The sequence below is a fragment of the Cavia porcellus genome, unplaced genomic scaffold, assembly GCF_034190915.1.
Source record: "Cavia porcellus strain 051 isolate PalLab524CR breed Dunkin Hartley unplaced genomic scaffold, mCavPor4.1 scaffold_1, whole genome shotgun sequence".
Taxonomy (NCBI): Eukaryota; Metazoa; Chordata; class Mammalia; order Rodentia; family Caviidae; genus Cavia; species Cavia porcellus.
Genome location: NW_026947484.1, coordinates 133,111,105 through 133,134,194, shown reverse-complemented (window position 1 = coordinate 133,134,194; position 23,090 = coordinate 133,111,105). Strand labels below are relative to the sequence as shown.

Here is a 23,090-nt window from a genome sequence, read left to right as displayed (position 1 = left end):
ATTTTGGTTATGGCTATTTGGAGTTCTATATGCTTCATTGATCTTGATATGAGTTTCCAGTCTCATGTTTGGGAAATTTTCAGCTATTACTTCTCTAAATATCCTCTTGACATCCTTTATGTTGTTCCCTTCTTTTTCATTTATCCCTATTAACCTTATGTTGTTCCTCTTTGCATCATCTTGCAGGTGTTGAATTATTTCCTGATTTCTTGTTATTTTTAAAAGATCTTTCCTTTCCTGTTCACTGGCTGCAATCTTGTCTTCGAGGTCTGAGATTCTATCTTCACATTCATTGAAGCGGTTTTTACAGCTTTCGATGGAGTTTTTGATTTCCTGTATATCTCTTTGCATCTGCTTTACATATTCTGTTTGTTTCTTATATTGTTCATCCAGGGATTCTATCTTTTTATCTCCTCCAATTTTTTAACTGTGTTTTCTTTAGATATGTTCAGCATCTCCTTCATTTCTTTTATCATTTCTTCTTTTACCTGAGAGATTATTTCTAGTTTGAATTCCTTTAAGGCTTCCCAGAGTTGCTTCATTATTTCAGTTACTATTATTTTAGGTATTTCAGTTATGTGGCATGTATTTTCTTCTATGCACATGACTCCTAGGCTTTCTTAGGATGGGCTGGATGTTTGAGACTGCATTTTGGTCTTTCATTTTGTCATTTTTCTATATTTTCCAGCTTCAAGTGTTGTTCCAAGTGAGAGAGAGAGGTCAGCCAGGCTGGGACGGAATTCCCTGCCCCCTCCTCACTCACTGATCTCGACAGGAAGTCTGGGCCTGGTCCCTAGGCGAAGAAGAGAGCTCCGTCGGGCTGGCACGGGGCTCCCCGCCTCTTCTGGACCCACTCGACCGACAGGAAGCTGGATCCTGGCCCCCAGGCGAAGAAAAGAGTTCGCCAGACTGGGGCGGGGTTCCCTGCCTCTGACGGACTCATCCAACAGGGAGCCGGAGCCTGGCCCCCAGGTGAAGAAGCATTCTGCACCTCCGCCAGACCCACTCGTCCCAACAGGGAGCCAGAGCCTGGTCCCCAGGTGAAGAAAAGAGTTCCCCAGGCTGGGGCGGCGTTCCCTGCCTCCGCTGGACCCACTTGTCCACAGGAAGCCACGGCCTGGCCCCCAGGTGAAGAATACAGTTCCTGGCCTCCGCTGGACTCACTGGACTGACAGCGTAGCACCACATTTGAATTGGTTATATTAAGTATAGAGTTTTCCAAATTTTATTCCTAGAGATACTAGTAAATTTTACTATAATAAAAATTTCATTATCATAAACAGGTTTGGAAATACCAACTTCAATAGAATTCTTTATTTCCAGACTTCACAAAATCTTTAAGAGAAGATGGGAAATATTAGAGATTTTCTGTAGTATGGTAGTTATAGGTGCAGGCCCCAGAGTCAGATCTCCTGGGTTTAGAGCCAAGCTATTTTGCAGGTTGGCCTTGAGCTCATGGCAGTCCTCCTGCCTCAGCCTCCCAAGTGCTGGAATTACAGGTGTAGGCTACCATACGGGCTCAGAGACTTTTTTTTTTGGCATCAAGAATCAAACTCAGGACCTCACGCTTGCCAGGCAGGTGCTTATGCCACTGAGCTATATCCCCAGCCCCAAGCCAAGATATTTTACTTACTAGGTCTTTTACCTTGGACAACTACTAAATGCCTCTGTATCTTAATTTTTGTATCTTTACCATGGCAGTGATAGTACAGTTGTCTCTTGTGGAGACTGAGCACTTACAAAAATAGCAAAGTATTGCTGTGATGTGTCTGGCACAGGGCTGGTGTCCACAGGATGCTCTTTGGGAAGTGCTGAGAGGGAAAGAGCTCTGGCCTTGGCAACTGGAATAGCTCTGGGGCCTTGGACAAGACTCCTGAACCTCTTTTTAACAGTAATGTTTTCCCATTATGTATTGAGAGAATTACAGATAATCTCTTAAGTTGCTCCGAATTCAAATTTACCAAGAGTTGATTATTTTCAAGTTAGTAAAAATAAGGATAGGTTGTCCATCAAAAAGCAGTAGGTAACACAAATAAAAGATCAGATAATCTTTAGCAATTGCTTTTTATATTGATTGGTCACTTCTGGGCTTTTGGATGATTGTTTTAAGTGGATCCTTAAGCTTTGTGTGGGAAGGGGTATCGTTATTCACTTTTACCTGCAGGGTTTTGTTTTTAATATCTTGTAGGTTGTCTCAGTGATATATATGTGTTGGGTGCAGGCGCTTAACATACCATACCCCACCCGGGACTAAGGACCATGCCAGCTTCCGCAATGCACTACGTCCCTCTCCAAATTAGCCACCCCATGCGCACCTCGTGCTCACTCCGTATTCGCCCCGTGCTGACTCTGTGGCAACCCCTGATTGACCACAGCAGGGTATATTAGCCAGAGCCTGCGTCTCATCCCAACCCTGCCTCCTTGTGGCAGCCTGTGATTGGTCACGGCTGAATATATAAGCCAGAGCTCGCAACAATAAAAAGCAGTTACCTGTTACCAACAAGAGCATCCTCTGTCTCATTGGGGGGCTGCGCCAGTCAACTGGTGGCCCGTACGGGGAACCTCTCTCTCTCCGATGGAACAGAGCGTCAACAGGTAAAACCGTCAAGCGCCAATAGCGGGGGCTACGCGGCGGGCGGGGGCTGACAGGTTAAACTGCTCAATGTTGGTAGCGGGTACTATACAACAGGCAGCGGGGGCTGCCGGGCCGGATGGCGGGGGCTTATAGGCAACCTTGGGCCGACGCCTCGCAAGGGATTGAGGAGCTCGTAAAGAGAGTTCCGGGAGCCGTAAAAGGCAGGATTGAGGAACTCGTAAAGAGAGTTCAGGGGCCGTAAAGAGGCCAGTTTTGGGGGCGCCGTGAAGGGGCGCAGGGATTAAGTTGTCCCCTAAAGAGAAAAAAAAAAGAAGAAAAAAAAAAGAAAAGAAAAATCTATCTTAAGATGGGTAACACTGCTAGTCAGCCGCTGTTAATTGCTTTGAGCGACTTCCTGAGAGAAAAGGGACTGAAAATAACTCCATGAATATTACCACCCTCATGGTTACCGTGGAGGGCCTGGTTCCCGCCAACAGGACCCCGAGCTCTAGCTACAATGGCTCAGGGAGTAATCCCACTCTGAAGTTTTCTTCACAAGAAACACATGGGTTATGTTAAGAGCAAGCTTGGGGATCGACTGGGAGCAATTTCTGACTTCACCTTCCCTCAGAATCCTAAAATCTCTTGTTACAGAGAAACACCTGTCCAGGCAGAAAGTGCCTGAAGCCAGCTGCTTGTCCTTCCCTGCTTAAGACTAAAGACTATTTAAATTCCACAGGAAAATCTGATTTCTTCTGAATTAACGCTTTAATCTTAGAAAGCTGCTGTATGACTCGACAATAGCATGGAACCTGCAGTTTGTCCTTGCAACTGAGTTGGAAACGAAGATTCATTGCCTCAGTCATGGCAGCTGTTGCTAGAGTCACCTGTGAGAGCTCTTGTGATGAGGTGGATGCTTGGAAGCTTTTGTGGTTAGAATAGGGAATAAACCTCATCTGGTTGGATGGATGGTGGCCTAATTAGAGACAGATGAAAATTATTGTATGGTTTCTTTGGGTTTGTTGGGAGGGACAACCATATTTGTCTTAGAAAAGGGAATGAAGCATTCTTGTGGCAGGCTTATCCCCAGTCCGTGTTTTTCATAGCAATGTTTCATGGGTAAGGAGCAACGATTCCTTCACACCCTCCACCTACAAGTCTCAAAAGGTCTTCAATATCACAAAAACCCCAGTCTGCCTGCAAGCTCCCTACCTTTTTCTGTTGTTTGAAGCCACCACAAATATGATTTTTCTAAATTGCTCCATCGCAACCTGTTATGTGTCACAATGTTGGGATAACAGTACACTTTCAGCTGTCGTTATGCAGGTACCCCAGTTCGTACTGATTCCAGTTATGGCAGACCCAGACGAGTTTCCTGTGATCCAGCTCGTGCGCAATAAAAGAAATAGGCAGGAATAGGGGCTCTGGCTGCCATGGCTACACTTGCCACATTCGGCAGTCTACTTCTGCTCTGTCGGATTCGCAGACAAAGGAATAGGGACAAAGTAATTATCAAACAAGCATTGCTGGCTGTGGAATCCGGTCAAAGCCCGGCAGCATGGCTCGCCATGCTGTGACGCAGGTGTGGAGCAAAGCATCGCAGGGGGCGCTGTCCTTGGCCAGGAGGTGCCCCGGTCTCCATGTCGGCGAGCATGCGGGTTGGGCTCATAAAACAGATTTCCTGCCCCCTCCAAAAGAGCACCAATGGGTAGTGAGGTACCGTCATGACTACGCAGCATGACGCCTCACGAGGGGCGCCAACCTCTGGAGACCCTGCGTCAGTTATAAAGAAAGGGGGAGATGTTGGGCGCAGGCGCTCAACATACCATACCCCACCCGGAACTAAGGACCATGCCAGCTTCCGCAATGTGCTACGTCCCTCTCCAAATTAGCCACCGCATGTGCACCTCGTGCTCACTTCGTATTCACCCCATGCTGACTCTGTGGCAACCTCTGATTGGCCACAGCTGGGTATATTGGCCAGAGCCCGCGTCCCATCCCAACCCTGCCTCCTTGTGGCAGCCTGTGATTGGTCACGGCTGAATATATAAGCCAGAACCCGCAACAATAAAAAGGCAGTTACCTGTTACCAACAAGAGCGCCCTCTGTCTCATTGGGGGGCTGCGCCGGTCATATATGGAGACTATAAATATGCATACTGGGCATGTGGTGGAATCCTTGTTTTTTCAGGCATGTATCTTTTCATCAGCATGAGCATCAATTATCGACTTGTGGGAAAAACAAAACAAAAACAAAGCTTACGAGAAGCATTCTGTCTGAAAGCGTGGATAAGAAGAGAAGCTTTTGACTAATACTAGAAACATTCTGTGTCTACCAGCAGTGCCTTGGGGAGACTGGAGGTTTGTATGGAAATCGTACCAGGTGTTCATTGATGGAACTTTTATTTCATTTCTCCACTAAAATAGATTTATCATATTGTTTGAGGGAAGGTGATTTGTAAAAGATGAGAGAAATAGCTTTTATTTGAAATAGGTTGATAATGCACACTTTACCAATAATAAAACTTAATGTTTTTGAGTAAAGTTTAATGAATTTGATAAAAATATTCAGTCAAATTACTATCACCCTAACATAGACTGTTTCAAAAGCTGAAATAGATCATCCTGCTTTTTGCGGTCCTTTCTCCACCTACTGACTTGATTTCTGTCCTCTCTAGTTTTGCCTTTTGCAAAACGGAATAAATGAAATCACATGTATATAGCTGTGGCATAAAAGTAAATAAATATTTGGTCTTAGTTCCCATTTCCTGGCATACAGCTGTAAAGTCCTTGAGTCTCCAGGGTGATAAGAGCATCTTTTTCATGCTAGTGAGATGACTCATGCCTGGGGCCTGAGGATAGGAAACTTCACGTGCTGCAGGCTGGTCTCCAGAAACACCAGCCATTTGCTAGAGCATGGAAACTTCGTTTCCGCTCTCTGAGCTCTGAGGAGGGGAGAGGGCTGGTGGTTGACTGAACCACCAAGACCAGTAATTTAATCAACTATGCTTATGTGATAAAACTTGCAAAAAAAAACCCCTCATAAAACAAGGTTTAGAAAGCCTCAGGGTTAAGGAACACAGAAATACAGCAGGTAGCGTGCCAGGAAAGAGCATGACTCCTCCAGGCCCTCTTCGCCCTGTGTAAGGGCAACTGGCTAATCCTGAATTGTGTGCTTTTATCATAAACCACTGAATAAAAGTAAAGTGTTTTCCCTATGAGTTGTTATTGGAATTGAAGAAGCGGTTATGGAAATGTCCAGTTTACAGCCAGTTGGTCAACTTCAGGGACTATTTAGGACTGAAATGAGGACAGTGTTGTGGGACTGTCATGGAATGGGATTTAGGGAGGTCTCCCTCAAAGAGCAGATGGAGACCTCACTTTACCCATCTATGGAATAAGTCTTTGACGTCTCTCAAAAGCATTTCAGGACATGTTAATGAGAGGCGTAGACAGGTTTATTAAGCAGAGCTTAACAAGTACACACCCACAAGGGAGTGTGGGCTCTCGAAGGGTGAGGCCCACTGTAGTCTGATTTGCATGTTTTGGGTGGGGAAATCTGTGGAACTTATGAAGATCCATTTATAAGTGAACCTGTGAAAGGCAAGGAGTGGTCCATTTTACAGGCTTTTTGGGAGACCCTTAGATTTTTTTTTTTTTTAAGGGAGTTTTATGAAAAGGAAAAAGTCATTGTAACCTTAGGAACTTTATTATGTCTTAAAGCAGCAGTTTTCTTAAAACTACAGTTTAGGGCTGTGGATTTAGCTCAGCAGCATAAGCGCCTGCCTGGCAAGCACAAGGTCATGAGTTCAATCCCTGGTACCAAAAAAAAAAAAAAACAAAAAAACAAAAAAAACCCCTACAATTTAAAAATTACTATTTTCTTTGTTTCCTTTTTACCTGTATTTATGTCCTTTATCCTGTCCTAGGATCAAGCTTTTAAACATGTGGAGTCTGACACTAACTGGGGTAATTAGTAATAGAGTCTGGTGATACCAGTGGGTGTCGAGATTTGCAGGACTGTTGACAGGAATAAGAATACACCTGTCTAGTACAGTGGTGCTTCTGTTCTTGAACGTTTTGTTTGCAAACAGAAGGGTTTGGCAAAAGTTTGGGTTTTTTCAAATGCTGCACCACGTGACAAATACAATCGTGGCCCTCATTTCCAAAATCGTAGAATAAATGAAATTCGTGAACTGAGAGGCTGCTATATTATCACTGGGCTGGCCTGGTAGTCTCTGGGGCTGAAATAAAGAACTTTACCCACTGTTTCTGTGGAATAAATTTGTGGATTTGCTAACTCACCATGAAGAAAGAATTTTCAGGACAAGTTGGTAAGGGGCAGAGTGTGGGAGCTCAGGGAAAAAAACACACTGTAGTTGGGAACTGGGAATCTTTGTGTTTTGAGTAGTGGAAATCTGTGGGATTTGATCATTTATAGCAGTGGTGGCCAACCTGTGGCCCCAAGCAGACTGTTTGTATCACTGAAAGCTCTAAAGGTTTGCCATCACGGATCTATTTAGTCTTAGTCTTAATTAGTGGGTAGGAGAAGATGGCACCCCCATATCTAAATAATACTCCACTAACATGGGAAATCCTAAGAAGGTTGTTCATTTGTATGTGAAAGGAAATTGCCCAGATTTACTGTGTTCTGGGAGAAGAGAAAGAAAAATAAATAAACTGGGCTTGTGTCCCAATGCTGCGGTTTTTCTTAAAGTGTAATTTTTAATTCTTGATTTCCTTGTTCCCTTTCTACCTATCCTATCTCTTTTTTATTTCTTCTATCCTATCTCAGTAGCAGGAGTGTTGTGATAAAAACAGTTCAGAGGCAGCTTTGTGCCTGGCTTTTTTCAGGTAACAGACTGTGCCATGCTTCATCTGTGTTGCATCTATCAATAGTTCCTTGCTCTGTATTACAGATGTACCATGATTTGTTGAACCATTCACCAGCAGGGTGTTTGGGCTGTTTCCAGTCTTGGGCTACTATGCATAACACTGCTGTAAACAGAGGTCTTTATTGTTCTTTTGGGCAAATATTAGGATCATAATTGCCGCATCATATGCCAAGTACATGTTTTGCCTTGTAAGAAACTACCAAGCTGTAATTTTGTAAACACCCTCCCGCCCCGGAGTGTATAGAATTCGTGTTGTGCATTTTGTCAGCAGTTAGTATTGTCAGTCTTTGTAAATCTACCTTTGGTGGAGGTGCAAAGTGTGACTTAATTTTTTATTTTTCAGATGACTAATGATGTTGTCTGTTTTTTCATGTGTCATATTTTTAATGAAGCTTTGTTTTTAAATCCTAATAAAGGATATTAAAAATATTAAGTGCCTTGAGTTTTTGCCTTTTAAACTCTCTAGGTGGGGCTGGGGATTTAGCTCAGTGGCGTAAGAACCTGCCTTTCAAGCAGGCAGTCAGTGAGTTCAATCCCTGGTACCCGTTAGAAAAAAAAACAAAAAAAACCTCTCTAGGTGACTGTTGCATATCTGATAGTGTAAAGAATAAGATATTTTAAAATCCCTAAATATGTGATAATGAATTTAAATAGTTACAAAATTTAATAGTAAAGAAAGATCCTTATATTAAAGCCAAAATATTAGTAAATGAAAAAACAGAACACTGACCAATTAGATCAATGTATATAGTACACTCTCAGGGTCAAAGGGCAAGGAATATAAACAGAATTCCAAAAGAGACAGGGAATCAGGGCATGGCAAAGCTGGCTGGAGAAGTAGGTATAACCTGTTAACTACAAGATTCTGGAGCACTTGGGCAGAAAAGTTCCCAAAGCCCTGCACAAGGACTTCCAGTGAGAACTTGAGCAGGTTTTTAATAGGATGGCCTGGACCTCAGGAGAGGGTAATACAAAGGGGACAGTCCACAGTGAGTTTTCGCTTGTGTTCTCTCTTCCGTGGTGTCTTGTCCTCACACTGTAGAGTACACTTCTTTTCCTACTTTTGCTTGGCCCAAACTTACTCTTCAGGGCCTGTTTCTCTTCCCACCTTTTTTTTTAATTTTATTTTTCCTTTTTATTGGTACCAGGGATCAAACTCATGACCACACACTTGTAAGGCAGGCACTTTTGCCGCTGAGCTAAACCCCCAGCCCCCTCTTCCCACCTTTAATAAAACTTGCTACCGTTTGTGCTTGTCTTGATCAATTCTTTGCTTAGGCTAGAAAGAACCTAGAAACCCCCTCCAGAAGGAGACTCCAGGACCCAAACCCAGTAACACAAACATGATTATGTTGAGATGGTGACTTTTTTCTTATATTTCAGTTTTACTTAATGTGAATGTGATTATTTCCTTATTAATAATGGAAGACACACGATTAGGTTTGAAAGAGAAGACTTCCGCTAAGAGACATTTATCTCTTAAGAAAATGAAGCTACTGGCTGGTTGGATGGCAGTGGGTTATCAGAACTTATTAACATTAGTGTCACTAAAGTTAGTATACCCCCCCACAGCTAAATTTGACTGGCTTTAAAAAAAAAAAAAGAAAAAGAAAATGAAGCTACTGATAAGTTTATTTTTTCTGCTGCTTCAAAGTTGTACTGTGGTGAGGGAGAGATAACCTTGGTGTGGCACCTAAGCTGTGATCTCCAGCTGTGATTTTTTGTTGTTGTTTTGGTTTGGTTTTGAGTTTTTGAGACAGTGTCTCACTATGTCCTCCATGTCTGTCTTGAACTCACTGTGTGCTTCAGACTGGCCTCAAACTTGGCAGTCCTCCTGCCTCAGCTTCCTGAGTGCTGAGATTACAGGCCACACCTGGCTCTCCAGGCCTGATCTTGCTGAGGCTGTACTACAGTTGCTGGACTGCAGGACCTGTGGGCTAGCTGTCAAGGCCTCTTTTCCAAGGTAGGACTCTTGGAGACAGTGTTCCTGTACAGTGTCAGTTAGCTCAGCTACAAATGAAGGTTTAGCTTGGGATCCCAGAAGCTCACTGATCACCCATCTCCCAGTCTCGTTGTTGTTCTAAGGCTTTTTTCCCATCTGAATAGTGGCACTGGGAAACAGTACTGTATGTCATAAAAGACAGGGTGATGATGTTGGTTGAGAGAAGTCTTTTTCACACTCCACATGTACAGTTCTAAGCAGTTCTAGGTAGAGAGGGCTCAGCAGGAGCATAGTACAACTGGTTGCATTTCATGGACTCCATTGATAGTGGGGAAGTTAGAAAAATAAGTTATAAAGAAACAAGCTTTGGGATATGGTAGTAAATATAGAATTAGGCTTTATTCTTTCATCCAAATGGTATTTTGGAGAGACTCTCCCATGTCCCTGACTGCTGGGTAAGAAGACTGTGGCAGTGAGCAAAATGCAGCATGTGATCTAACAGGTATGACTGCAGTAAGCCATGATGGGGCAGCACACCACAAGATGAACAGCCTCATCTCAGGAGTTAAGGTCTCTGAGTCTCACTGATAATAAGCACAATACAATTTTGAAGAGTGTGAAAGTACTCTGTTTTCGCAATGGAAAACAGAAACACCCAGGATTTGGAAGCAGATTTATTTAAGGTTGATGGACACTGACCTCAAGAAAAAATGTTCTGCCCTGATCCTTAGTAGTCTGGGGCACATATGGGATAAGCAAGAAGGATATACAGAAGTGTTTGCTGGTTATTGATTGGTTCTTACAATATGCAACATAATGACCAGCTATACATCACAGTGACTGGCCATCAGGAGTAACAGGAACTGTTACCTGGGCAACTAATAGAAATCGAAGTATACTGGCTGGGTGCGGGTATTTTCTGCTACATTTCTCCCCTCTTTTAATTTTCTGGCAAATCTTTGCTGGGCACATTATATGTGATTTTCTGAGATAAACTGGGTGAGTCAATTAATTATACAATGCTCAACTAGAAGCAGTAGCAGTAGGGCTGTCAGTGGTCCTACGATGGGCCCTGACCAAGGTTTCCAAGATTGGAAAGTTTTCTACCAGGAGTTTCTGGTTTGTTTTTCTTATTAGAGAGTCTCTCCCCAAGTTGCTTTTAGGAAGAGATGTGATTTAGGTCTGTCTCTTATGTAACACTACTCTGGCAAGGGAGTGAAGCAGTTAATCTGATCTAGGAGTGTTCAGTGTGTCTTGGATGCTCATCAAATCTCGGTGTATTGTAGAATAAGGGGAAAGGCCTTACTGGTTGTGTTCCATCCTCTCAGGGCAACTGTCCATAGAATGAAGGCAAAAAGAACAGCTAGCAGGAGACCAGTGTAAAAATCAAGTTGAACAATACAATACACGCAAGCTAAAGTGGGAACAAGGATTGGGGAAGGCAGCCTGAAAAAACACAAAAATCAAGGGGAGTAATGCATTGAGGGATGGAGCAGTCCTGTGAATGGTGTCCTTAGGTTTCAACTATGTGTGGACTGGTCAGCATCCAGAGTGACCAGAGCAGGGCTTTGAGTGCATCATCTCTTCAGAGTGAGCTTCAGAGGAGCTGTCTGTCCAGGTAAACTCTCCAGCTATCATTCAGATGGCTGGAATGATAGATCCATTAACTCTGGAATGATAGATCTAAGGCTGGATTTCTGAAGTTTAAGAGGTCTAGATGTAATTATGATGTATCTGTGTGTATGTATACGTGTGTACAGGGGTATCTACAGGTATGCCTGGCATTTTAGCTGAATTTTTATGCAGCTGGTTACAAGCTGTTCCTGTATGGTTATACTTTTATTTTCTTATTTTTGCCATTAATCAAAGATAGGCCATATCTCAGGATGATTTCTCACTGCAACACCATACAAACTTTTGTTACCTTCTCAGTGCAGGTAGGGGATATCTTGAGCCAGCCTGAGTAGGTACATATAAGTACCATAGATATCTGTAGCCCTTATACGGCTTTACTTTTTTTTTTTAAAGGGTGATGCTTTAGTCAATTGGATCCCCAGAGGGGACTTAGGACTCTGGACCAGTTGTTTTGAGTGCAGGTTTGGCATCACTGGAAGACAGCAGTTGCTGGCCAGCCTTGGGATGTTATGGCTTTTTCCTTTGTGGCTCAGGATATTTTATTGTTTTGATGGGTTTCCAAACAGCAGCAGGAAGATGTAGACTCTTTCATTTTCAGACCAATTGAGGGCCTACATAAGGATCCATACTTTGTTTGTTCATTTATTTATTTATTGAGACAGGGTCTTGCTATGTGGTTCAGGTTGGCTTTGAACTATGTAGCTCAAGCTGGTTTTGAACTCAGATTGATCCTCCTATCTCAGCCTCTCATGTGCTGGGATTACAGGTGTGTGCCACCACACCCAGCAAGGTCCATAGTCTATCCCTGCAGGATAGGTTGGCCAAAATTGCTTTTCTAAGGTGACCAAAGAATATCTAGCCTGTTGGACTACATTCCTAATAGCTATATCTATCTGTATACAAGATGTATTTAGCATCTGTCAGGGGGTTCATTTTTTAATCTGGTCTGCTTAAGAATAGTTTGTCAGTTAGTGCCAGGCAGTCATGGTCTAGTGGGCCCAGCCTGGGGGTCAGGTATGTGGCAGGATTGAGTGGTTTATTGCCACAAGAGCCAGGTGAGGATTCTTTCATAAGAGTTCTTGGTATTGGGTGACCCAGATGTTGGAATGACAGTTATTTGTATGGACAGGAGGTCCGATACAGCATATGGCACCTGGACAGTTGGCCTAACATGAGCTTGTCAGTCTTTTGATCAGAAGGACAGTGACTTTTAGAGCACAGAGGCAAGGAGGAGGGGTAGCCCTTAGCAACTGGATCCAAGTATTTGCACAAAGCTGGGGGTATAGAAAGGGCCTTTTGGGGCTGGGGATTTAGCTCAGCGGCATAAGCGCCTGCCTTGCAAGCAGGCAGTTGTCAGTTCGATCCCCGGTACTGATAAAAAAGAAAAAGACAAAAAAAAAAAAAAAAAAAAAAAAGAAGAAGAAGAAAGGGCCTTTTAATGTCATTGAAGGTTTTTTTTTTAGGTTCCACTTTAAAAGCATAATTCCAGATATCTGACTTTTTGTTGGCCGATTTGTGCCTTGTCCCAAGATACCTTGAAGCCAGTTACTTCCAGGTATTGAAGATATTGTTTCTTTCCAGCAGGCAGCTTGGGTGTCATTAGTCAAAAGTGCAGTCATATTTTATGCTAGGAAATTAGCAGGGTCAGTTGTGAGGGCTTTTCCAAAGAGGGTAAACAAGTTTTTGGACCTCTGAAAAGTTGAGTACAAGTCAGTTGGTTTTTGAGTTCAGACCTGGGTCTTTCCATTTAAGGCTGACAAGGGTCTGGTTGACAGGAGCCAACAAAGGCAGAAAAAGGTATTCTTTAAATCCAGGCAGGTGTATTAGCAGGCCATGAGTGGCAGAAGACATTGGCAATGTATAGGCTTGGGACTGCAGGATGGAGGGCAACTGCAATGGCACCGATAGAGTGGAGATCTTGAACTAGGTAATATTACTCACTAGGTTTCTTTATAGGCAGAAGAGGTATATCTTAGGAGTTTGACAGTCTATAACCATTTTGTGGTTTTGAAGCCTCATTCTTTTCTCAGGGGACTATGACAGCAAGCAGAAAATGTGATTGTGGATCTGGAAGAGAAACAGGCTGTCCCAAAGAAAAGGTGCCACCAGGCTTTGCTAAATCTGTTGCTAGAGCCGCCCTGAAAAGAGTGGTAGAGTTCTTAAACCCTTGTGGCATTTGGATCCAAGTAAACTGGACTTTTTTATTCTGTCTCAGGATCTTTCCAGTCAAAGGCAACAGGGTTGATTTATAGGAGCAACCCACAAGCAGAAGAAGGCATCTTTTAAATCTAAATGTGTAAACTAGGTGGCATCTGGGGTTAGCAGTCCAAGAAGGGTGTATGGCTTTGTTGATGGCATGGAGACTTTGCACTGGCCATTTATCCCCATTGGGCATTTTTATCAGAAGGAGAGAAGTGTTCCAACGTGACTTAACAGTCTATCAGAATCCTTAGCTGCTTTAAGTGGCTAATGTGTGGCTGAATATCTGTTTGTGCTCCCCATGACATAGGATATTGGAGCATGGTTGATGGCCAAACCTGGAGGTGTCTTCAGCTCATACCTCTGAGAGAAGAGTTTTCAGAATTTCAAGATTATGACTATCTTGCCTCAAGATGATGTAGGCATCATTTTTTCTCTTAGGGAACATTAAGAGTAAATGGAAGCAAGGATATGAGAGGGAGGCTGACTGGCATGGTGACAGGAATTCATGTTGGGTGAGATGTCTTTCCAGGCTACAAGTTTGTGCCTGGCAAAAGAGGTGAGAGGAAAGAGTCTCATCATAGGTTGGCCCCAAGTGTGGATGTGGGACTGTGGACTCAGTGACTTGGCTGAAAAAGGAAGTCTGGTCTGGCCTAGTCTGAGCCTGTCAGACCAATGAAAGTGTTGTCAGCCAGGTGTGGTGGGCATGTCTGTAATCCCAGCACTCAGGAGACTGAGGCAGGAGGATTGTTGTGAGTTCCAGACCAGCTGGGCTGCACAGTGAGCTCAAGGCCACACTGAACTGTATAGTGAGACCCTGTCTCAAAAAAGACAGAAAAGAAAAAAAAAAAAAGGTTGTCATTTGATCCAGGTTGAAGCTTTTGAGAGTCCTTATCTTTTAATCTGAAGGGGCAATAACTTTTTGGTGACCATAGTCCTTATAACTCATATTGGTCTTTGGCCAGAGGGTATGGTCTTCTATCAGATTATTTTTCTTGTGGTAGCAGATGGTTTTTGTTCAATGAAAGTTGCATTTATCATCTGTAGATTTTCAAGGACCTTAGGGTCAATGGTGTGTAGACCATGTAGGCTTTATAGAATCTCATAAAATTCTGGAGGGCTTTATCAGGATTCTGAGCAATAACAGTAACTTTTGACATATCAATGGGCTTTTTGCATCCTTCTTTGATGTCTTTGAGAAGTGCTTGGTTGGGTTGCTTTGTTTCTTCCTGTTGGCTGGAGAGTTGGCCCAGTGAGAGCTGCAGCGGCATCTGCCAAGACTGAATTCTCAGGTTTTGTTCAGGCTCGTGGAGAAGCAGTTTGATTTTATTTTAACTCCATAATTATCAGAAAAGTGCTTTGTAAAATTTTTAGGCCTATAGTCAAGGACTGTGGGTTTGACTAATTAGTTCCCAGTTCTGACTCCCTGTGTATCTGCTGTGCACTCTTGAAAGGTGGTGCAACAGAAAAAGGGTGGTAGCCCTAAGAGAGATACCATTCAGATATCCACCTGGCCACTTGCCTCTGGGCAATGTCAGGACCATCTAGACGACGGGGAAGCTTTGGTAGGTTCTCCAATCTGTCCTTAGACATGTCCACAGAACTGAATCAATCAAACACTATAGTTCAAGAGAAAATCCACCTCCTCACTATGGAACCCAAATAGAATGTTCCATTGCTTTCACCATGTGTTATACTGCCACAGTCATTCAACAGATACTCAGGTGAAAACATTGCCTCTCCCATCTGGACTGGGAGAGGTCCTTACTCCATCTGCAACCAGAGAGGTCAGGATGGTCTTCCTGACCAACACACCAGATGCAAACAGAAACACTGAAACATCACCCAGGATTTGGAGGCAGATTTATTTAATGTTGATGGGTACTGACCTCAATGGTTCCTGTATATCCCACTTGGTGATGTGAAGTACACCTTCAGGGGAGGGTAAGTTCAGTCTCTGCCATTACCCGCCCCCCCAGCCTCAGTCAGTGTTGGGTTGCTGAGGAGACCAAACATGCCACCCAAGTAGGTAGGCTCCTGACCCACAGGCCTGGTGACACCTGCTTCACCTTATCTCTCCCTTTTGCAGTGACCACTGACACAGCTTATCTAAGTCAGCAGACCTTGACCTCTCTCCCAGGCATAATGGCTGCCCCACTGGTGCTATCCAGGCCTTCCCCATCCCTGGACTTCCCTGCGGAAGTTGAGTGACAGTGATGCTCAAGAAGGCACCTCAGGACCAATTTTTTGGACAGCTTAGCACCTAGCCATGATCACAGAACCCCTCCCTTTCCTGGGTTCCAGTAGCACATGTTCCCTGAGGCAGTGAGTACATGGAGTGGGTCCTGGACTCAGAAAATTCTGGGTTCAGAGCCTGATTCCACTCACTGGCTGAGTCGCTTTGTGACTCAGTTTCATCATGTGCAAAGTACAGGTAATAATAGTTGTGTATCAGCAGAGTTCTGCTAGAAGATAGGAGCCAAAGTGTTTCAGGAAGAAAGGGATTTGAGACAAGGATTAGGTGCTTAGGGAGTGCTGGTGTGGCTGGGTAGGGGTAGGGTGGGGCAGGCTGATGTTGGGAGCCGCAGCCCCGAGCCCGGTCGCCTTACTTGGCGGATGTGAGGCCTGTAGGAAAGAGCAAAGCCTGAGCTAGATTACCCCTCCCATCGAGTGTGCTAAGATGGCGCTTATCTCCTGCTTCCTGCTTGGTAAACAACCCGCCCTGTAAGATCTCCTGCTTCCTGCTTGGTAAACAACCCGCCCTGTAAGATAGTCTGCCTAGCAACAACTGATGTTAGCCAATCAGCCCGCATCGCGCACTTTGAACTGATTGGCCACTGTAACCCTATAAAAGTGAGTGCCTCTCCCGCCACGAAGGAAGAAAAAGAAGAAGCAGAAGAAGCAGAAGAAGCACGCAAGGAGCCGCGGAGAGCGGACCGGTAGAGGCTTCGGGACAGACTGTAGGGAGAAGCACGCAAGGAGCCGCGGAGAGCGGACCGGTAGAGGCTTCGGGACAGACTGTAGGGAGAAGCACGCAAGGAGCCGCGGAGAGCGGACCGGTAGAGGCTTCGGGACAGACTGTAGGGAGAAGCACGCAAGGAGCCGCGGAGAGCGGACCGGTAGAGGCTTCGGGACAGACTGTAGGGAGAAGCACGCAAGGAGCCGCGGGGAGCGGACCAACAGAGGCTTCGGCCGGGAGGATTCCCGGGGCAGGCTGTACGGAGAAGGAAAATAAAAGAAAAGGTTGTCCACTGCCAGACTTTGTTGTGTGTCCTTCCTGCCGGCCGGGAGTGACACCGACAGGCTGAGTCTCAGAGGTTCTGCTTTCTGAGCAGGAAAGATGGTGGAGGGGAGGGGAACTGAAGCTGCACTGGCACTGCTGAGCCCCAGGCTCTGCCAACAGAGCTGTGACCAGGAGGCAGGTGGGGCCCTGTAATTGGTATCTACTGTCCCCTGCCTCCCAGGGGTGGAGGGTGGGGGACTGAACACCTGACACTGCTGCTGGAAAAAGTGCCAATCTACAGTCCTGCTTCCCAGTTGAAATGAGCCAGAGCAGCAGGAAGGCGGCCCCGCCCCTCTTCCACCTTCCCACTCTCCTGTGAGGATTTAACCGTCACTCCAGCAGGAGTTGGCCTGCAAAGTGCTGCTTTAGCTTTCTGCCTCAGGACAGGGAAATATGTGAATCCTAAGACTCAGCCAATGAGGGTTGGCTATGTTATTCCTGGAGAGTGCCTGGATAGTTCCCATTAGGGAACAGCCCAGGCTGATTACACTGGGCTGAAGTTCACAGTCCTGTGTTACTGCTCCATGCTTGTCCTGGCTCCAGGAGATACAGCTTTGAACAAGATTGAGTTCAGCCCTCCACAGGCTCCCTGGCCCTGACACAAGGAAAGCCCTCTTTCTATGGAGCAGAAAGGTGGGACACTTTCCCATGGCCATCATAAAGTTCAGTGTGACTAACACTCCTGTGACAGTTAACAAGTGAAGACCATGACAAATTTACTTGATTAAACTTTTACATGGCCCACAACCTTCAGAAATAAAGACCCAGGGGAAACTTTATGTTTAGATTTGACAACGAATGGACAGCCATGCAGAAATGTGTTTGCACAAAAAATTAGGATCTGATGTAACTGACTGGGAGGGAAACATCGGAGGAAACACAGCAAGGGCTGCCTATCTAGGTTCTCTGACTCTTGTGTGTAACTTTCCTTCCTCTTTGCATGCCCTTTTTGAATGAAGTTTTCAAGGAGAAAAGAGTGACCTTTCAAGATGTTATTCTTTGCTTTGGGGAAGGGTTGCTCGTTTCAGTGACCTGCCTTGGAGAAGAAGAGTTCTGGTTTCTATGAAAAGTTTCAGGGGAGAAGGAAAAAAGCAAGAACTAGAGCAGAAGTCAAAAACAGAACTTCTGAGGCCCTTCCTGAGTCTTTCAGATACTCAGCCAGGTGTGGTGATGCCCAAGGGGTTAAGGCAGAAAGCTGAAGTTCAAGGTCAATCTGGCTATACAGTGAGTCTGTGGCCAGTCTGATTACATTGAGAGATCCTGTTTTTTAAAAAAAAGGCATGTCAAAATGCTATGGTGAGCTATTTTGTTTAGGCCTTAATATCTCACTCATCAATTCCAAAGCCTGTGCATAATTCAACTCCTCCATAATTGTGAAGTATCTGCAGTGTACCAGAAACCAAGGAGACTTCTCCAGTCCTATTGGAAAGTTTTTTTTGCTAGAAGCTCTAGGATTGGGAAAGAGAAAAGAAAAAAGCTACTGGCAATTTCTCTGCCCTTGCTCTCACCTCCTGTGGGCAGGAAGGGTCTACAGCCTCCCAACATGTGCAACTGGGTACCCTCAGCACACAAATCACACCCTATACTCAAGCACCAGTACAAACTACCTCCAGACAGACAGCCTTGCTCTACAGATGCAGGATTCCTCAGGGCCGGAAAGGCAGCTGTCTACCGTGGCCAGAGGGACCTCACAGTGACTTACAAGAAAAGGTCTGGTTTATGGGGACAAAACCCTTTTCCCTCCCTTCTTCCCCAAGGCCTCCTGATCTTGCTGTACTGTACTAAGCGTCCCCAGCCCAGATGCTGCAGTGTGGGGCGCCCTCGTGTGGGCCACAGCTGCTCTGCAACCTCTGCCGAGATCCGGGTTTCCTCTCTTCTCCTGCACCATATTAAGTGTGTATGTTAAATAATATATGTGTTTAGTTTTTGCTTTCCTGATTTTTATAAGACTGGCTGGCCTTATGTAATTGGCGGGGGTGCCTCCCAAAGTTGCCCTGTACCTAATGTCAGAGATACACCATTATAACTTCCAAATGGCCTTCCTCCAATCTAGATTCCCTTCTTCCTATTAACTCTGAATATCTCCCCACTTAAAGTTCAACATTATGTGAACATCAAAGACTCCATGTTAGTTATATAACAAGTTTCTCCAGCATCTATCATCTCACTTAGCTGCCCTGGGCCAGAAATGCAGGAGGAGCTCAGCTGGGTGGCTGTAACTCCAGGTCTCAGAAGTCAGTCAGGATGCTGGTCAGGACTGAATCATCCGAAGGCAAGGCACTTGCAGAGCTGTCCAGAGGCAGGAGACCTAAATTTCTTGCCACTGAGGCCTTCCCAGAAAGCTGAAAGAGTTTTCAGTGGCAAGTGGCTTCTCCAAAAACAGCTCTGGCAACAAAAGAATAAGAGAAACAAAAATGGAATTTATAATCCCTTTTAAACTTAATCTTGCTGGGTGTGTTGGGGTACACACCTGTAATTCCAGTACTGTAAAGGCTGAGGCAGGAAGACTGAAAGTTTGAGCCTAGCCTGGTCCACTTAGCAAGACCCTATCTCAAAATAAAAAAAATATTGAAGAGGTAATGATGTAACTCATTGTGAAGCCCCTGGGCTCAACCCCCAGTACAAACAAAAAGCAAAAAAAGAATGAATTTTGGTGATGCAACATCACTGTAGCCAGCCATGGTAGAATGTGGCAGGGAATATTAATTTCAGGAGGGAAGGATCGCTGGGGTCCTCCTTAGAGGTAGCTATCACAAAACGTTTTTTAAATATTAGTTACAAAACAAAATATGATCAACCCATGAATCTATCACTCATAAGAATTATGTCATTTAATAATTTGCATCTTCCTGTCCCTCTGCCTCCCCATTTAAGAAGTAACTGCCATCTTACATTTTGTGTTTGTCACTCCCTTGCCTTTTAAAGTTCTGCCACATACATTCATAAGTCTGCAGCAAAAGTTTATTTCATTTTGCTTTCTTGATTTTTATAGGGCTGTTGGCTCTGTGCTGCTGGGGTCCCCTCCTCAGCAGTCCAGGCTTCATTCCTCAGTGTCTCTTCTAAGTGTCTATAAAACTCTTCCCTTGTCCTGCCATTCTTATTTCTGGGTGACTTCAAAGTATTCTTTATTCATCCACACCCGTCCATGGAGGCATCCACTCCTTTGCCGACCCCTCCAGCGCACACCTCCCAGGATGTATATACAAGATGCTCTGTGTTTGCATAAGCACAATATTATGGTTTATAGCTGGTTGCCCCCCTTAAAGCCTCATATGCTTGTAGGTGGGGCTCTTAAAAGGTGGGTGAGTCATGGGGTTGCTATAGTTCACTATGACGTTAGATGGGTCTGGGAAGAGGGGTCACTGGACTGTGTGATCTGGTAGGGCCTGACCCTTCCACGTCCTGCTTTCCAGCTACCATGACATGAACAGCTTTGCTCCATGCCCAAGCTGCCAACTGTGCAAGCACTGAAACTTCTGAAACGTGACCTAAAACAAACTTCTCCTTAAAATGGTGTCAGATATTTTGTCTCTGTGCTGAGAAAGTAACTAAAACCCATACGACACTGGATCCCAGAGTATGAAAACACCCATTTTTCCAAAAAAACATCAGGTCATTTTCCGGTTTTTAGAGTGGCAGTACTGATTCACACTCTCAAATGCAACTTATACAAAATCCAGTTGGTCCATATCCTTTCTCTGAGGCAGGGTGATGGTGGTTAAAGAGAAGGAAGAAGTGGACTCAGGGCACTGGGAGGGGATGGATGCTGAGGAGTGCAGCGGCCCCACCCCAGGATACCAGGCAAGCTCGGCATTTGTGCCTGAGGAAGTTCCAGGTTGGGTCTTCCTGAGGAAAGTTCTCTTAGGTACCTTTTTATACCTGGCCCAGGTATAAAACCTAGAGACCACTTATGCCTTCCCTGTGGAAAGGCTTCCATATTCTGAGGTCTTTAACATGGTCCCAGCATGGAAGCCTGTTGCACACAGCAGATGCTTGCTGTGGTATCTTTCTTTCCCCATTTCCTCCTCCACTGGGGCCAGATCTTTTGGAAAATGAAAAGAAGCAAACTTCCAAGTGAACTGCAGGCCTCTGATCTCCATGATCATTAACGGAGCATTAATTAATTGCTTACCCACAGAAAGGAAAAGTTAATTAGTTACCATGAAAAATTTTAAAAGGAAAAAGGAGACATGAGTTTAAATTTTAATTAGTGGCCCTGCATGATGGGAATAGGAATGAACTGGTTTTTCAGATGTGATTGTTGGTGAGGGTACGGGCTCCTGGTGCCTGAGCAGTCCCTGGCTCCCATCGTCTCTCCAGATCTTCAGCCTGGACCTCATTAAGAAGCACAGAGGAGGAAGGTGGAAGGAGCAGAGCATCCCGCCTTTACTAGGGGCCTTAGCCTTGAGGAAGTTGCTAAGGGCAGGAATTCAGAAACCGAGGCCAGCATTGCCTGGCTCCCTGCCACCCGAAACATCACCATTGGAAGGGGGCAAAGGTTGGGATGACCCCAGCTCAGACCCTCTCTAGGAATACAGAACACAGTCTCCAGTCTCAGGGAGCCCAGCAGCCCTCCGGGACTGCCCTGGGTCACACCTCCTTCCCAGGCTGCCCTGCACCCGATGACAGATAGATATAGAATTTAAAGATTCACCCTGATTTCGGATAACTGAAGGTCATCTCATCTCCTGAGCTCTCTGAGGTCAGCTGAGGTTGTGATATAGATTGCAGTGCAGCTCAGCTTCTCCCTCTGCCCACTGTGACCATCTGATGCCCAGTGATTGTCTCTAACAAATGTCCTGAAGCCTTATCTCCACCTCAGAGTTTGCTTCTTGAAGATCTCAGCGTGGGAGGAAAATTAAAATTGAACAGTGTGAAAATGCTATGGAACAATTTACATTGCATAGAATTATCAAGTTAAGGCACCTCAAAAGTGTTGAGACCAGCTAGTATCCCTCCTAACACAGCAGTCCCAGGTTAACCACCTGACCAAGTGGCAGGGCGGGGCTCACCTCCCCAGGCACAGCGCTCTTGGTCTCTGCTCACCTCTGACTGCTGGAAATTCTTCATGTGCTGTTCAGCCTCTGCCAGGGGCTCCCGTGGGTGCCAGGCCTGTGCCAGACTCTGAAGAATGCAGGATGCTGCCTCTGCCTTCAGACTGTCTCAGCCTTCAGACCAGGCCAGGTCGAGAGTGAGGATGTGAGCAGGGTGCTGGATGTCTGCAGTTCCAGAAGTCCTGAGGACATACTGATCCCATACCAAATCTCTATTCTGTCTTCTAGATGATAGAGCCATCAGCACATAGTAGAATCACAGTGACCTACTTGCTTGGACATCCTGCCTCTATAAAAAGATTGATGACTGGTCTCCCCTTCTGGAGCTTTTCTGAGGGCATTCCCAGCTTGACCCTGGGTACCCCTGATAACAGTCTAGGCCCCTGTGCTGGGTACAAATGAAGCTGAGATTGTGTCACTTCCTGAGTGGCAAGAAAGACCACTGGTTTACTAGGAATGAACCAGTGCTTAGGGGTTCTTAGGATGATCCTTTTGATCAAGCTGGCTCTGGCCCAGTTGAGGCTCTGGCCCTTCAGTAGGTGACACTGTACTGTCATGCCAGGTTTCTGCCCCTGCCTGGCCAGCCAGGCCCATCAAGCACCTAACAGCATGATGACAGGGAAGGGGAAGCTAAAGGCCACACAAGGATCTTGAACCCCAATCCCAGTCCTTTACTGAGGCCCTAGTCACAGCCCCTGGAGACACTGCTCACCCCTCATCAGGGACTCAGAGCATTGTTTGCCCTTTCAAAACATTTGCTGAACTCTTGCTACTTGTGAAATGTGGCCTTGTCTGGGACACTCTTTCTTGCCAAGTGTTTGGAGGTGAGACACAAACAAGGGAAAACGATAAAGGGTGTGTGCTGAGAAGACCCGCACGGGATGTAGAAAATGGGGAGCAGGATTTGGACAGATCATCAGGTCTGCTCTGAGAGGCCAGAGAAAGCTCAAACAAAGTGGCCTCTGCACTGAGATCTGAAGGTAAGTACATACCTTATAGCTAGATGTCCCTTCAAAACCTCATGTTCTTCTAGGCAAGCTTTGAGGTGACTAGGTCATGATAATGGATTAGGCCACTGATGTTTGTTCATAGCTGGCTGAGACAGTAGGCAGAGAGGAGGACAGGATCTTGGCTTGTTTGGGTTACAACTGCTCCAAACAAAGAAATGCAAAGAAGCAGGCAAGATGTCCTTAGTCTTGGCTGAACTGTCCTGAGCTCCCCTAGCAAAACAATTTCACCCCTGGGTCCTGGAACCCAAGGACTTTTCCTGTCCTGACACTCTCACCCTCACCCCATAGGGTTCCCCTACTGTCCTGGGACTGTTTCCTGGGGCATCTACAGCAGCCAGCTCTAGGTAGTCCACACAGCTGCTGTTGAAGACAACCCAGATGTGACCCACTGGGCCTTAATTCCCTGAGCAGGAGAAAGAGAATGGGCAGGGTGAGCAACAGTTAAGGAGTTGCCATTTGTCCACACCAGATGACCCGTGTCCTAGCCTGGGAAACCTT

The 23,090-nt window shown here is 45.4% G+C and overlaps 1 pseudogene; it reads right to left on the bottom strand.

The window, feature by feature from the left end:
- Positions 1 to 793: 793 nt before the first annotated feature.
- Positions 794 to 23,090, bottom strand: part of LOC100727354 (mortality factor 4-like protein 1) — a 57,842-nt pseudogene continuing 35,545 nt past the window's right edge.